Source organism: Andrena cerasifolii, chromosome 8, assembly GCF_050908995.1.
Source record: "Andrena cerasifolii isolate SP2316 chromosome 8, iyAndCera1_principal, whole genome shotgun sequence".
In the NCBI taxonomy this organism is placed as follows: Eukaryota; Metazoa; Arthropoda; class Insecta; order Hymenoptera; family Andrenidae; genus Andrena; species Andrena cerasifolii.
Window position 1 is genome coordinate 6,260,873 of NC_135125.1, and position 16,728 is coordinate 6,277,600.

At 53.4% G+C, this 16,728-nt stretch overlaps 1 protein-coding gene across 9 annotated transcripts in view; it reads right to left on the reverse strand.

The window, feature by feature from the left end:
• Positions 1-16,728, reverse strand: part of Osp (myosin phosphatase Rho interacting protein outspread) — a 146,681-nt gene that overhangs the window by 32,803 nt on the left and 97,150 nt on the right. The window lies entirely within an intron of this gene.

Sequence of the window (16,728 nt, forward strand, 5' to 3'; positions counted from 1 at the left end):
TCGCTGAACGACGCCAACGATCCAGTAATTGCGGGACGCGGCGGTTTGTTCGCAGAGCCGAGAAAAAGTCCGGCGGCGCACGAGGCGCGTGTGTGTGTGTGTGTGTGTGTGTGTGCGGGCCGCGATTTTCGACGAGAGAACGATGATTCTCGTCGAGAGAGTCCGGGCCCGTCTTCTCTCGTTCGACTCGAACGATTTCTATTACGTGCAAGCACCAGCGATCATTACCCCCTCGGCACGATAATGTTCGGTAATCAGGTGTATTTTAACGAGTAGCCGCAGCGGTTCGCGGCTTTACTAGAGATGCTTGTGCACACGTTCGCGTGACTGTGTTGCGCAGCTGTGCATGTAGTCCGCGCGTTGAAATGCCATTTCTGAGCAACACGGGATCGTTGCACCCGGCCGCGGCCGAGGGAACTCGCTTCGGCAACCGAGGATCCTATTGAGAATCCTATTTTTCACCGGCGAGCTACTCTAATGTCTTATTTATGACCCGAACACGTCGATCCTTTACTGTTTAGGCTTAAGGCTTTATCTGGTTCGGCGGCAATGCCTCCTAAACCACAGTGATTCCTAGCGGATGAGGACAGGGTTTTTCCAAGCACCATTTCGACAGAACATCTACGCCGAATTTCCCTTGGCAGCGGACCGTGACGACTGTTAAATTTTGCTCACACCACCTTGCAAGCCAAATGCTCGTATAGGCGAAAGCCTGAGGAAGAGCGCGCCCCTTTTGGGCCAAGACGGCTATACTAGATGCCTCCTAAACCGAATGTAGCGCGCGTCCACGGCGAGTCTGTTACGGGCGAGCTCCTCTGTGTAGGAGGCCAGCCGAGTATGAAGATCTCAAGCATCCTCCGAAAGAATTCCTAGACGCGAGAAGTTAAATGCGCGGAGCTTCCTCGTATAGGTGGAGAAATAATTATCAGCAATAACTCAGCACAATGGAGCAAATGCGGCTCGTTATACTAATTAGGAGTATCGCATTAGCAGTTGGACGAGCAGGAATGTATAACCGAAGATACGAGGTCATCGACACACCAGCTCCCCGTTACAATGTAAATATCGTACGCAACGCACGCGAGGAACGTGCTCCTATTATGCCTTTCTCCTTTCCTACCTTCGTCTACTCGGAAAGAGTAATCAATATTAATGGCCGTTGCTGTATGCTCGCTTTTTCACCGCGCTGCTTCGGCTGATACCGCGCGCAGAAACGACAGTGACGATTACCCGCTCCCACCATCGTTTCATTCACGTTTCTTCCATCATTTTTCTCGCGTCCTCCGACTACCACGTAGCGTACACTACGTTTCGCCAGCGACGCTTTCCAGAAAAACCTACCCTTGATCCCCGCGCGCCGTCCATCAAGGGGAAAGAAGTGGACGAGGCGTCAGACACATCTCGTCCCAATGATATCGAGTTTTTCCATCCGAACGATAGCCGCGTTAATTACGCGTTGGCTGGCGCTAATTACATCCGCGACAGCGCGCGGTTTCCGAGGATGAATCGAGATTACGTAAAGGCCGGTTCCCCGGGCGACCGTCCCTTCGCGTTTCCTTGACGCGCGCGGACGATTAATGATACGGCGTTTCCTAGAGTGAAGAAGCACGGGGACGAAAGCCGCGTTTTGCGAGAAGAAACCTGCGGGGATGACGTTTCTCATCTGACACGCTGGATGGAGGAAAAAAGGCGGAGTGGAGAGGCAGAGCGCAGGTTCGACGCGGTGGCATTATTACGCGCGCGAATCGCGTTTCGCAAATATAAGATTTCGCAGTCGCCGCGGAGCGATTCGCTGGGAAACGGTTGTCCGTCGAGGGAACAATGCCCGACCCACGCCGACTGTGGGACACACGCGGGCTCTAAACGCGTCGTCGCTCTCGCAGAAAGCACAAGGCGGGACAGACGAGTCCGCGGACGTATGTATATCGTACCGTATTTTGTTCCGCGCACAATGGCACGTGCAGAGTCGAGAGAGCGACAGGTCTACCTCGTGGGCCGCGAACGTGGTCGTGGTTCATTCAAGAGTCGTCGAGATTCGGCGGAAGATAGTACGTACTCCCTTTGCGTTGACAAACATCGACCACAGTGACCAGTTAATTACAGGGACCCACGATTTCGATGGACTCGAAATGGACCCGCAGGCGATTGCAGTTTCCAGATGATCAATCGCGTAATTCCCAACTGTGCACGACCTAGCGGCACGATGCTGCTCCGACCAACTCTGTCCTGTCCGCAGATTTTCTCGTCCGTCCCCTGGGTTACCCCAAGAAACCCAATCGCCCAGGGCTCTAATGCTTCCCTGTTGACGTGAGCGCAGAAGCATCGCAGGGCTTTCTTCCTTTTGGACGGCGAGATATATCGATTTCCGTGTCGCGGAAACCGCAGAATCCCCGAACCAGACTCGCCACTTTCGCCCCGAAACTTTGAAACTTGAGACGCTGTCTCTTGAGACAGAAAAGAAAGAGGATGTGGCGGTTCTTCTGGCATTGGAGGGTCCTCTATCGATCCCCGTCTCTTGTACGTCCCTATCTAGGCATCGCTTCCTTCCATTTCCAACTTACAATTCCCTAAAACAAGAACCCATCTGCGTCCAGAACGAGCTGGACCAGGAATTACTCCAATTACCATCGGCCCAGGAGATCTAGGTTAATATCGACAAGTGGAGGGATCGTCGATCCCAAAAGGCAGCTCCTCAGCCCGCCGCGCCGCATGCCGCGGCAATTACGCCCACGAAACCGCCGCTCGGCCACTTCTAATTTCTCTCCGGATCGCCTAGGCGTCGGCTCCGGCCTCTCGCGGCCGCGGCGCGCCAATAAATTAGGCTCCGCGGTCGTTTGATCGTACACGTGTTAAGGTGGGATTTCCTTAGCCGCGATCGGGAATTATATTCGCGGTGCCCCGCGACTCGACACGGGCCCGAGCGTAGCAGAGCGGAGCGGAGCGTCGAGTCGCCTCGGCGCGACGTGGCGCAGGCGTGGGACGAGCGCATTGTTCGACCCGACGACGGCTCCGACGATATACGCCCGGGATAAAAGAGTGCCGGTTAGTTTTCATGGGTGCTGCCACCATAAACGCCAAACGCTATTTGCGGATTATAATTTGTGCCCCGATAATGAAGGATAATAAAGAGCCGCGTGGGATAGCGGCGACGTCGGTCTAGCCGAGAGAAAGCGACGCCGCTCTTTTGCTTCCTTCCTTCTTTCCGTTCCCTTCCCTCCACGCCCGAGACTGCCAGGGAATTTGCTGGGAAGAGATTCGTGGACTCGTCATCTCGACTAACCACCGGCCGCGAGAAGAATGGAATTCATTGCGAACGAGCGTCCCAGACAGCTACCTGCTCGTTAATTGCCGACGTAAAACGCGCGATACGTTGCGCAATCCGCGCCGGATTACCCACGTGGACGGTTACACTAGCGAGTTTTTACTCGGGCGCAAGTTTTTCGGTACCTTTCGGCTGGAGCGACGTAACGCGGCAGACTTTCACTCGCGGAGAGCTCGCCGTAGCTCCAGCGTGTACCTAATGGTTTCCCCGTTGGCGACCCGATTGCTAATGCTTTCTTCGACGAGCCGCTGATACGGCTGAGCCGATCTCAGCCTGGTCACCGGGGAACCAGGGAATAATGGAATCGCTGGTTCGTACGCCGCTTGGCTTTTTCATCGATAATATACTCCGTGGACTTCGCGTCACTCGCCTTTCGGTACCTCAGACATTGCCTCTGTGCTCGAGGGTGCCGAGTCCGAAAATGGTCATCGTACGCAGCCGTGCATCGCCGATTGCTTGCCACGGAGCGACGCCTACCTCCGTAGCAGCGTGTTCTTTAAAAGCCGGGAACAATTCAATTGCAGGGTATAGTGTCAAGAAGCGTTTTCTCGTCTCGCCAGACGACAGCGATGTCCGCGCGCATGCATACATCCGTCTAATAACAGTCAACGAGACGAGCTCGCCTCGACTTATCGATTGATCGTCGCCGCTCCCCGGGCCCATTGTAATTTCGCCATTAGCCTGGCGCGTACAGAGAGGGGGCCAGCCCGTGCACCGGCTATGCGTCGTTGCGAAACGCCGCGCGATATTATCTCTCGCGGGCGACGATTACGCGCGAAATACGCGCGTACTTTCTAATTGCGAGAACCGTCCGCGCGTGGATTCGCGACTCGCGTCGCCACGGCCGCCTGCTGCTACGTGATAAGTGAAAACACGCTCGTAAAGCCAGAGGCCAGCCGGATCGATCGGCTCGGCGGACTGTTCCACGTGAATCGATGGTCGTGAGACTTGCAGCGAAAAAGCCAGTTTCGCGATTAATTCGCCGGTGCCCCGTGGCGGCGCGCCGCGGCGGCGGGACGAGAAAGTAGCTCGATCTTCGAGCGTAATCACTGTTATTACGCGACTTTGTTCCGAGCCATCGTCGAATGCTCGGTTGACCCTTGCGTCCGCGCAATTACGCGGCGAGAATGTAAATGACCAAACGTCCTGGAAGCTTGTTTTCCAGCGGGACGGTTAGGGGGTCGAGGATAGAGATCTCGCGGACGGACTCCGAAGCGCGCGCGGGACGAAAACTGATTTCGTTGCGGCGATCGCCGGTGCCGATAAGGAAATAGTAGGCTGCCACATCTGGCGCGACTTAATTGCGAGCCGTTTGACGAGTGCTGATCGATTCTGACGTCCGAGGATGCTGGAATAACAGTGTTTCGATTCCACCTCGCGCGATTTGTCGTGCGATCCACCATGATCGGCCGCCAACCGTGAGCGCCAATTTCAATCGAACTACTGGCTGCCCCGCTTTCGATATTCCTCCGCCCCGCGCGGGGATTAGATTACAGTGATCGCCAGCATTCCGGTGGACGAGTTGCAACTTCCAGGTTTCTGAAAATCGAGGAAATTGGCCAGGCCTCTCGAGGGGCGCGTATCAAAATTGCAGCTTTTGTTGCAGATAAGAGAGATTTAACGCGGCCGGAGGAAGGACGGGGCGAAACGCGACCATTGCGACGATTTCCCTGGCGCGGACTTCGGGAAAGAGAAGAGTACGAGGGAAGAAGCCGGGAGAGAGTGAGGAGATCGGTAGACGAGAAGAGGAACAAGCGGACGAAGAGGAGCCCGTAGCTGAGCGAGGAAGGCGTGACAACGACTGCGCTTAGCATAACAATATTTACTACTAGAAGAAACTTAAGAGACTTGAATATTCTATGCGCTGGCCTCGCCCAAGCCTTGCACAATCACTCGCAGACTGTATAATTATGCGTCGGGGATGGGACAGCGCCGCGTTCGTGTCGGCGTTATGACGCTGGGGGATCGAGCGATCGATCGCTGCCAATATGTACCCGAGAGGAAGCTTCGAAGTCCTCGCGAGCAGCTTTAATTGAAAGGGAGAGGAAACACGAGGTGCAGCAACGAGGTTTAAGCAGTTGAACGCGACGATGGAAAGTTGGACGGAGGATGATGTGTGAACTCGTCATGGGAAATTACTTGGATTGAGCAACAGTGCCATATAAAATTGAGTAAATACGTCGTTGCGTCAGGCGTAGCATTTGCTGTGGGCAAAACAAGTTAATTCGCGTCGGATCACTCGCGTGCACAGTGGGTTGGGAAATTAGCCAAGTTAACTTGCTTTGGTCTCTCTAATCGCCCGACACTGAAAAATCCACGAACAATCGTGGTCGTTCTCCGCGCGGCATCGATCCGCGGATTCTCCCATCGAGGCTGCAGCCAGTGGAAAGAGTGGCACGTGACGCAATGCAGCGCGTAAGAAGATGAAACCTAGCCACGGGATTCGCACGACATTTGCTCGGCGAGGGCCGAAAGCTGGTCGACCTGGTCGGCCAGGAAGAGAAGAGGATTCCCGCGACTCTCCTCCGCTCGGTAACTATCTCCTATTGCGTAACGGTGAAAATAGAGGACTGCCGGTGTCACGACCCGACCGAGAGGAGTCCTCGTGTCGCTGCAGGTGCCCTCCTCGTGTCCAGATGAATCATCGTTTCGAGCCACGGATCGACACGCGATCCACGGAGCGAACAGAGGCTCTAACGACTCCAATTCTCCACGAATCGTTGCATCGTTGCGCAATACAGTACCCAGGAGAACAGCTTTGTCCTCTAGGCGCACGAGGCTGGCGAAAGTGTCGAGCGGCAGAGTCGCGGTTGCCTGCGATTCTTCGCTGATTTCGTCGGGATTCTCCTGGCAACGGGTTCTTTCACTCTGATCTTTGACTGCGGAGCACGAGTCACGATGCATCGCGAAGTTGCCAGTAAAACACCGGACGCGGACACCTGCCAGGGATCGAGCTCGACGCGGAATCCGCTCGTAAAGATAGAGATCACGGTTGCAGAGATGTCGTAACCGCGTCCTGTAAACCAGCCCAAGCTCCACCTCGTGATCCATGGCTTCTCGATGGAACCTGTCCCTTCGATCATCCGCCACATTCTGCAGGAAACCAGTGTCACCTCCGCGGTGGAGCTGGCTGAACGCTGCCCCTGGTGTCTCGAGCATTTTCCCAGCCCGAGCGCCACGGACACTAGCGACGCTGCGCTGGCCAAACTCCATCGCGGACATCTTCGATGTCCACAGAAGAAGCTGAGGAATTTCCGCGTACCGCAAGAAACGCGAATGCCACGACCCGCCTTTCTCGGACGCGGACTTCCTGCTACGCCCGGACAGTTTCACCAGAAAGGCGATCATCGACGGTGCGTTACGCCTTGGTGGAAATCGTCGTTCCCGGTTTCCAGCGTGATCTGAAGCAGCAACCAGGCCTTTTTGCCCGCGATGTTCCAGGCCACTTTGGACTGGGACTCGAGACGGAGTCCAGTGGGAGGCAACCGCCGCGGGATCGAAGGCCCTTCGGCCGCTTCTTTCCGAGAACAAGAGCGGCCGCGAAGAAGGGGACGAGAGGAGGACTTCTGCAACGGATAGGCTGCGAGATAAGTAGCGCGAACTGCGTGGCAGCAGGCAGTAGGTAGACTACCAACAGCCCACGGGGGCAAGAAACTAGCGGCAATAATAATTTACAGTACTCTTTCTCCTCGGCGGCGCTCTCGTCTTCCTCCTTCTGCTCCTTCCTTCCACAGCCTACTCCCTCGCTGCTCTCTCGCCTTCCTTCCCCCAACTGTCGGTGGTTGTTGCGAGCAAATCCATATTAGGAGTCGTGCCGCTCGGTCTACCGCGATGCGCTCCGGCTATTGAGACGTAGTTACCCTTACTTATCCTGTCGGGTGCAACCGACAGCAACGATGCAACGAACCCAGGCAAGAACAGGACCGACGAGAGTCCGCAGCGGGTTTCGAACGCGGTCCCGGGGGAAGTTCGAGCTTTTATTCGCCCCCAACCACCCCGTGTGCCAAACGGCAGCCATTTCCATGCCCCAAGTCGGTAGCAACGAAGGAATCAACGAGGCGAGATCGTGTTAACAGAGGGAACACCCCGTAAACTAATGAGCGTCCGCGTTGCTCGTTCCGCCGCGTTTAAAATCGCATCTGAACACAATCAAAAGTATATTACACGTTTCCCCGACTCCGCTGGGAAATAAGTCACCGAGTGATCGATCGAAGCGCCGACAGACACGCGAAAGTAGATGCTCGAGAATGGGAAGCGGCGCTACGTTGCTGCGAGCTCGAGCTTCATACCTGCGTATCTATCCTGCACCCGATTCTGGCAAGTATGCGGACGAAGTAGCGTCGTACCGAATACTTGGCAAACGAGATATTAAGTGGTGGACAGTAGAATATCGGGATGCGACCGATGCACCGATTAGGATAGATTGAGGCGTATGCGTGGAGAGCTGAAGGTGGCCTGGGAGCACGGAAGATGAAGGGAAAGAAGAAGGAAACATCTCCGTGCACTTGGTGGAAATTACACGAAATGGTGGAAGCAGAGATCGGTTCATTCATACTGTTATGAAACAATCTATGGTTGTCAAAATCGCCGTGATCTCAGAGTTTCAGAAAACGTAGCCCTGAATAGGAATACATCCAATGGATCCCGGTTTCCTTTTACCACCATGGCATGGTTCGGTTGGAACCACGGCGCGTTAAAGCGTCGTTAAAGTGTCGTTAAAGTATCGCCGCCGATTAATGCCACCACGTGAATCGAACGGTGCACGCTCGACCTAGGCCAGTGTTTCCCAATGTCCCTCCAATGGTCAGGCTAGCTTTGCTGCTTGAGCTTCATTTCCAGATGATTGTATGGGCCCCAGATTAATTATTTATTTACTCTCTTTTACTAGTAGACTCCATTGTTTACAATATAAAAAGAGACAAAATAGATCAAGGCACGCAAGGTTAGTAACTACCTAACCCAGAACTCTAGGCAGTTCAGACCTAAACACATTTATGTTCCATGCAAAAATATCTAATCCGTCATTGCAATTATTCGCCAAAGCACAAATTCTGCAAATTGGATCCGTAACGTGGAAACGTGATGAGAAGAACGATGGTCTAAAAAGTATAGGTAGGTGCTCTGGCGAGTCGAGTAGGAGCATTAAAATTGATAAGTGAAATAAAAAAAATTGATAAAATAATTATTATGCTGGACCTCGGTTAAAATTACCCCTTGTACCCACTCTTAGTAGCACGAAGGACCAGCATACCTTAAAATTAGTGTAACCTAGGTCCAGTGCAGCCTGAGACTAGTGTAACTTGTGCCTGGAGTAACTTAGAGTCTAAGTTCACAATCAGAGAGTCAAATCCCTTTCTTCACTCGCCTCCTAACGCAATGATCTGATTCCCATCTACGCGAGCACGCGACATTCGCGGTTCCTCGATCCCCCGCGACGGTCTAGGTCGATTTCCCAGATCTCGCGAGTGCCCAGGACGAAACAGACGTGCGTTCATTTCAAAGACCACCCACGGCAATCGGAAATGGGCCGAGGACTGATCGGTTGGGAGGCACTGATCTAGGTAAGACGCGTGGACCAAGGATAAACGAAAGCGAGGAGGGAAGATAGGAGAAGAGAAAGATCGCGGACACGAAGAGAGGGTGAAGCAGTGCTGCATCTCCGTGATTACTGATTACCAAAGCGATTTGCACCGTCCGCTCGACGGACGATTAATTTCTGTAATGGAGTCGTACTGGGGGTACCATTCTTCATAGTTACCCTTGCCCATTAAGCCGATTCTCGATATTGAATTTGCTTCGATATCGAAGGCACGGCGCGGAATTGCGCTCGCGTGGTAGTTTCACGTAATTCCCTGCACTGCGCCCCTGTAATTTGTTAATCAATGCTACCTGCCCGAGCTCCTCGAGCTTCAAGTTCCCGACGGAGAAGTCTCTCGATCCTCTCATTACTGCGTTACACTGAATCTCTGAATTTTGAAGCTTCAGTCCCACAGGGTCCATCGTACCTGCGATCTACCTGAGCGCATCTCTTCACAGTCCCGCGCAAACACTCGCTGCCGAAGCAATCGGCCTCGGCCAGTATCCCCAGCCGCGTTTTAGATTAATAACAATGCTAATCCATATCGATCCTCGCTTTCATCCGGTAATAAGTGAGCTCGAAGATCGAAGGGAGGAGCGGAGCTGCCCCGCCGGTTTCTTGCGGGCAGAGCACGCGGGGCTGTATAACCCGAAGCGCTTTCCAACTATATGCACCCGATTACCAGGAACAAGACCGGCGTTTCTTGTTTCCACCGCAAGCCAACGAGCGTGTTCCGGTCTGATCGATGATGACGACGGTCCATCTTGCCAGGTATCTGCTCCTCCTCTATCTTCGTGCTCGACCAGCGAAGGGGCGAGAAGAAAAGTAGCGAGGTACACGCATAAACCGTCGACGACACACGAGAGTGACATACACGCACGCTGGCTACAATGAAAAGGAAGATTGCGAGTCAAGAGACAGAATGCTAAAAGATCCACCAAACGTCGCGTTCCGAGGGCTCGAGAAACAGAAGAAAGGAACACCTGCATGAAAAAGATGCAGAAGCGTTTCAGGTTGGTTTACGACGACCGCAGGTGGACGTGCCGAAAACGATCAGCGCCAATGAATCCTTGAAACGAGCCACGCAAACACCGCTTCTTCTCCCGTTCGTCTCGTCTGGTCCCAGCAAAAATCGGACGACGCTGCGAGCCCTCTAGTCTCACCTACATGGCTAGCTTATGAAACGGGTTCCTCGTCCTGGCGTTAATCGGTCTCGAGATGGAAAGTGGTGTTGTGATCTGTCGCTGAAGAGTGTCCGGACGGGTAGCAGTGCTCGCCGACGACAGCTGGTAACAGTTCTATGATCTATCGGCGATCAGTCGGATACACGGCATAGCTGTCCGTCGCGGAGGAATCATAAAGACAAAGTGCTGCTCGGCGCGGTGCACTTTCACGCGCGCGATCCACCGCGATAAATCGCGGAGCGGTGCCCCGGCTCTCCGCCTGCCTCTCCCGTCGGTCCCTTTTTCTCGGTGGCGTGTCTGCCGGCAATATTCCCTCGAAGATCGGGCCCCGAGGAACAGCCGAACGGCGGCACCGCGATTATCCACATCGCGCGCCTCAATCCCGCTGGCCGTTAGAGGATCGAGCCTCGCAAAAACCGTCGCTCGCGGATCCTCGCCGTTAATTGTTCGCCGCCGGTTTCCTCATTCTCACTGGCTCGCGATTAGCCCTTCTTACCTTTCTTCTTTCACCGTCTACGCGGCCGCGTGCTGCAATCGATTCGTGCTGCAATCCGATTTTCGGCTCCTCCTTTCACGCCACTGTTTTACAACAGTTCCTCTGCGAAGGAAGCGTCTTCCGAGGATTCATCTAGCTGTATCTCTACTGGTCACTGCGTTCTGCCCACCCACATTCGCTGGGCAGAGAGAAGAGTGTTCTCATCGAGTGTTCCTCGGCAGATAAGACTGGCTTCCGAATTGGAAGAAATTAGACCCCCAGAGGGGAGTATCGGAACTCGTTAGAGGAGGTATCCTTTGGCGTGGAAGGTTCGCGGGGAGGTTGATCGACGCTCGGACACAGCGAAGTGCCATTTGCGACGTTACTGGGTAAGGGACGATAAGGGGCGCATTGTACTCCGGCTTTCTCTGGAGATTCATTCGTATCGAGGCACATCCTTCGCGGTCCGGGATCCCTCTTACGACCCTTGCAACAAGGGGACTCGCTTGTTATTATAAATTCGCTCGGTTCGTTCCCCGCGAAAGCACGAATTCCGATTCCGGCACTCGACCGCCAGGATAAATGGTAATGGGGGTGGGGGCTTGGTCGGTTGAATGCTCGGTACATCGGATAATGGTCTCCTTGATTCTTCCTCCGACTTCGGCCAGCCATCGTTTCCACGTCCCCCTGTGGAAATGGAACGAGGAACCGTGGGGTTCTCGCGCTTTTATCTAGTCAGAGATGCTTGCCCTCGGTTCCCCCGCTCCTTTTCGGTCTTCCCTCGGAGACACACGAATTGAAGTTCGAGCAGGCACGGTGTTTATACCCACTGAACTTCGATTCACGATCTGCCTGGAGATATAAACTTCTGTGGGAACAGTTTCGCAGAATTCTCGGGGTGAAGAGAATGGGAGCATGCACTCGCGAGCCGCGGTCGTAAGGATATCAATCGAGTGCTCAAGATTGGAGCCCTATTGTGCGTGGGTCCAGGTACGTGCGAGGGTGTCATCAAGGATGGAAGATGCCAGCATGGATAAGGGGATTGGCATAGTCTCGCGGGATATCATCTCCTCGTTCTAGCTTGGACCGGTGCGCGACTTCCCTTGCTCTCGAAAGTAGCGGCTCGTGGAACGATAGGACGAGCATCGAACTCGAGCCTCTAACCCTCGGCATCGCAGCGAAAGAAACGATCTTTCAGCCGAAGCAAACAGGCTGGATATTTGCCTTAAACGGCAACCGGAAGACGCTGGGGCCACGGCCAGGCGTTTCTTTTCCCCGCGTGTCGGTAGAGCTCGACAAGGTAGCAAGGAAAGAAGCCCGGAGAGCCGCGCGCGGTGCGTGCGCGAGCATTGTCTCGACGAGACCGTAAATACTTCAACCCCGGTTGCTTTCGCCCGTCGTTGTCCAGGAGGGCCTGTAACGCGTCCCTCGAGAGAATTTTTCTTAAGCGCGCCGAAGAATTCTGACCACCCAGAAACCGGGGAACGACACCGATACGCTCCGACTCCGATAAAATATCGATTTCCAGCGTGGAAGGCGCGCCGTGCCGCGCCGCGCCGCGGCCCTCGTTAATGCACGATTTACACGAGCCACCACCGCGAGAATCGATCTCTCGCAGCGGGCGCACAACCCAGTAAACTTCACCACCGTCGGCCGTAATTAAACCAACGCGAGAGACATCGAGCTCGGAACACGGGAGAAAGCATCGCGGAGAGCCACGAAATCGCAAGCGAGAACGACGAAGCCGCAAGTAGCCAGCAGCCGCGAATTCGCGATAACGACGACGTCGATTTCGGAAAGAATCACCCCCGACTCGGCATCGTTGCTCTTGTCTCTCCGTTCGCTAAGGTTCCAAGAAGGTCGAGGAGGAAGTCGGAGGCGCTCGGTGTTCATCTGTGTTGAAAATGCGCGTAGAAAGACGCGATAAATCGCGGCCGCGACGCCGCTGAATTAGCGGGAGCGCGGGGTGAGAAAAAGCGCGGCTACGCGTTCCTCTCGCGGTTCCTGTCGGCGGGCACAATCAAGGAAGGCCCTGGCCCGGTCTGCCAGGGCAGACCTTCTTCGCCGCAGAGTGGTATATGACCCTCTTAATGAAGTCCGACAGATAGCCGAGCGAGCGAGCGCGTACGGGATCGGTGAAGCATGGTGCGAGACTCGTTGTACGGCGATTGTAAGGGACACCGCGCGATCAGGAACACCGTAGCCGGCTGGTGTGCTATTCGATATAATACGAGTAGACCATAGAGCAATTTTTCCCGTCCCTCCCCTCGGGAGAAACCTGAAAACCCTCGGCAAGACACTGCGACGCGAATCACACCGCGATAAATCATTGCACGTTTTTCAACCCCTCGTGGGCTTTGATACGACGGAGTGTTCTGATAAATGCGATCCACGGAACGAGGATTTTTATTGGGCGGAGTGCTCTTTGTAGGATGCAGCTAGCAGTAAGAATGTCCGAGCTGTGCCAAGGGGTAAGTACTTGCGATAATGTGATTAGAGGACCAAAGGAACCTCCGCTGTGAGAAAGACCCTCTAATCGTGGATCTCACGGGAGATGTTTAAAAGAGGTCCCGTGCAACGCGGTGAAATGTAAGGATCCGTTACGAGCGTCGCCGAAGAAAATAGGCCCCCGATACTGGGCCGTATATCGCGTATAATTGGAGCTACGTCCAAGCTTTCAATTAACGCCGTTCCCGAGCGTGCATGTGCGCGCGGGGCCGATTAAAAGCGCCAACGGTAATCTAATTCGAGGCTCGATTAACAGGACGACCTGCTGGTTGCAACGCTGCTGGTACCCTGATCAACACCGGCCCCGGGACAACGCGGGATTCTAATCTAATTAGATGCAATTAGAGGAGCGACGAACACCAACGGACTCTGATCGACCGTGCCACGGTCTAATTCGACCAGCTACCAGCTACCGAGTAACGACTTCGTACAGTCCCACTGCTCCCCGCGAACCTGTCGTCGCGGCAGCTTTCGAGGGATTGACTCCTGGGCCCGTTAGCTGCCTGAACAATAGGACAACTTAACGAAGTCGATTCTTCGAATTCGTTCTCCTCGGCTACCGAACGAGCCCTGAGAAACTTCCTGCTCCTGCCAAAGTGTCCGAGGTCATAGCAGTCGGATCGTTCCACCTACCAGCCGCACTTTCCTTCGCATCATACCGGATCCTTCCCGGATTACTTTGACGCGCCTTTGCCCCCGATCCCCGAGTAGCTCCCTTTGATACAGTGTGATCATTGGTAATGCCAACGCAGCACCCAAACAGCGCGTTTAACGAGCAACGAGGGCAGCCACTCGGAGAACAATGGGAGGCGAAGATTGCTGATTCTCGAGGGTGAAAAGGGTGGTCTGAAAGAGGTCGCGTGTATCCGCACATGCCCGGAGCGTCAGGTTTTTCATCGTGTCGCATGCAACTAGCCTCTCATACCCCTCGACCCCGTTTGATCTCCGTGGTGAAAAGGCTCTTGGTTGCGTCTTCCTTCGGGTTCTGAAGAGCACCCCGCCAAATTAGCAGCCCTTTTGTGCTGCCACTCGCTCGCTGCCAGTCACCGAATTCAGTTTACCCGGCGCTCCCCTTTTTCTCGCGTGCACGCACACACGGGCCGAGGGTTCCGAACGCCCGTTCTTCCAGGAAGAGCTGGCTCGGCTGCGCGGATGTTGCGACCGGGGGCCGAAAGGGGACGTGGTGAATGAACGTGAACGGATCGGGTAATTCGAACCGATATTCGCCCGTCAGGCGATGCTTCACGGCGTCCCGAAGGTTTTCAGCGTCGCACAGTGGGGGAAATTTTGCGATTTTATGGCCAAAACCACAGAAATGAAATTTTTGAATTTTACAAAATTAATGCAAATGTCAGTTGAAGAACTATATTCATTTTCGTGGTCGAAACCTGAAAACTTATTTTTAATATATAAAATTCTGCACAAAAATGTATATAATTACACGATTAGCAACTATTTCCAATTAATAATTGCATTTATAGAATCAAAATAGTTCAACGTAAAATAGGAATGAAAATTATTATGGGATTTATAAGTATTTTATGTAATGAAAATAGATTCTTATATGAAAAGGTTATTTCTAAAACACTACTTTAAAAATTATATAAATTGCGTATGAAAAATCGAAACATAATTATTTTGAGGACAAAAGGATATCTTACGCACCATCAGGAACTGAATCCATGCCTTCAAATTATTTTCGGAACTTTGGATAATACAATATAAATGTTCGAAGATCGTTCTAACCTCACATGAACATAAATATTTGAGAGCCTACACGAGCTTTGTATTAAAACATTTAACAGTAAAATTGGAGGCATTTGATGCTCATAGTTCTTCAATTGACATTTGCATTTATTTTGTCGAATTGAAAAATTTATTTTTGCGATTTTGACCATAAAATCGCAAAATTTCCCCACTGTGCGTCGACCAGAGGCCGCCGTGACGCGTTTTAATAACGCGTCCGTTAAATTCGATCGAGGGGCGTGCCCCGATCCCGCCGCGCGTCAGGATCGCTCCCTGCTGCTGATCGCGCCTTCCCTCCCTACGCTTTGTTCCAAGGAGATTCTTCTCTCGTCCCGTGATGCTTTCAGCGTGGATCTTATCGAGTTTCTTTGTACCTCTTTGAGACACTGGCGGGCCAGATGTCTGATAGGTACTCTCCGAGTCCTAGAATCTAGATCATCAACATTTAGTAGTAGTGATATACGATAAATCAGACGGGTACCGATGAATGCACTCTTTCGAACGTTATTCCCGCGTAAAGTGGTGAATCCTTCGACTGGCGCATGCACTGCTCCACCGGCGCCCGATTAATCTCCTCAGCCCTGCTCCTTTCACTCGTCAATCAACTCCTAAACCGCCTATTCGAGCAAACGAACGCGCAGGTGGATCCTCGCGGCTCCCAAAGATCGCTTTCACCCTGGGATTCTCCCTGAGCAGAATCCAAAGAACTCTTCTACAGGGACGCGGCCGAACCGCTCGTGTATGCTTCACTATGGGCGTATCTGATGGCCCCGAACAGCATTTCCAAGACGTCTCCGTATCACGCGGACAATCCGGCCTAAAATTATCCCTGGAATTGCCCCCTTGTATCTAGGCTGATCTGGACCGTCTGTAGTGGCGAATTCGCGCAGAACAGACAACCAAGTATCCGGCTCATCCTCGTCAATCCGGACAGCTGGTAAATTGAATTTTTTACCCTGGTCTGAACCGAGGCTGCGATTGGACGAATCATTGGAGGAAGGCTTGGAGGAGGCACGGTGAATCGAAATGGGAAGGATCTCGAACCTTGGATCGACGTGCTCTGGCGACTGCTCGTGAACAGGATAGGAGTTGATTAGAAAACAGTGGAGCGAAGTGGGCCGGCGTGGAGGTAATTGGACAATTCTAGATTCGTTGCATTATTCATAGGGCGATCTCGAAGAAGGGTCGAGGGATTTAAGAGTTAGAATATTCGGCGCGGAAGGGAGAGCAAAACAGTCGCTAAACACGACCACATCACCCCCGGAGCCTGATCGATATTCGAGAAGCTCGAACACGGAGCACGTCGCGTGTCTCCGGGCGAACAGACGCGTATGCAAATCCCGTGTCCCTCTTAACGTCCCTTGCTGGACGCTTGTTTCCATTACTCGATATCGATACAAATGATTCTCTGCTCGGTCGGAGCAGAGCCACTTAAGTCGACTCTCCAAGAGGTCCCCAGATAATGCTAATTACGCTTCGACGCGCGCACAAGTGAGTTACATTGAAAAATCGCGATTCCGAATCCTTGCCGCGTTCCGTGCCGACGCCTATTAAACACAGTGTCGATCGCGTTTGCGCAGAACCGGGGACTCGGAGACTTTGAAGGCTCCGCGAACCACGGAGTGTTTACGCTCCCCGAGGGCAAGGAAGCGCCAAATCCGTCGTAAAAAAATTGGCGCGTAACGCCTGTTCGGCTTTACGCAAGATCGTAAGTTGGATTAAGCCCTGTTGGTAACCTTGCGCGCGTTGCACCCGACCACCTGTCGCATAATTTCCGATCTAAATCCTGGTATCGCAGGATCTATGAGGCCCCGATCGCAGGAAGTCGCTGGAGCCAGCAAATTTCGCGGAATCCCCCGACGTCGGTGGCATTCTGTCTGATTTACAACGAGCAACCACCGTGCCCAGAAGGCTG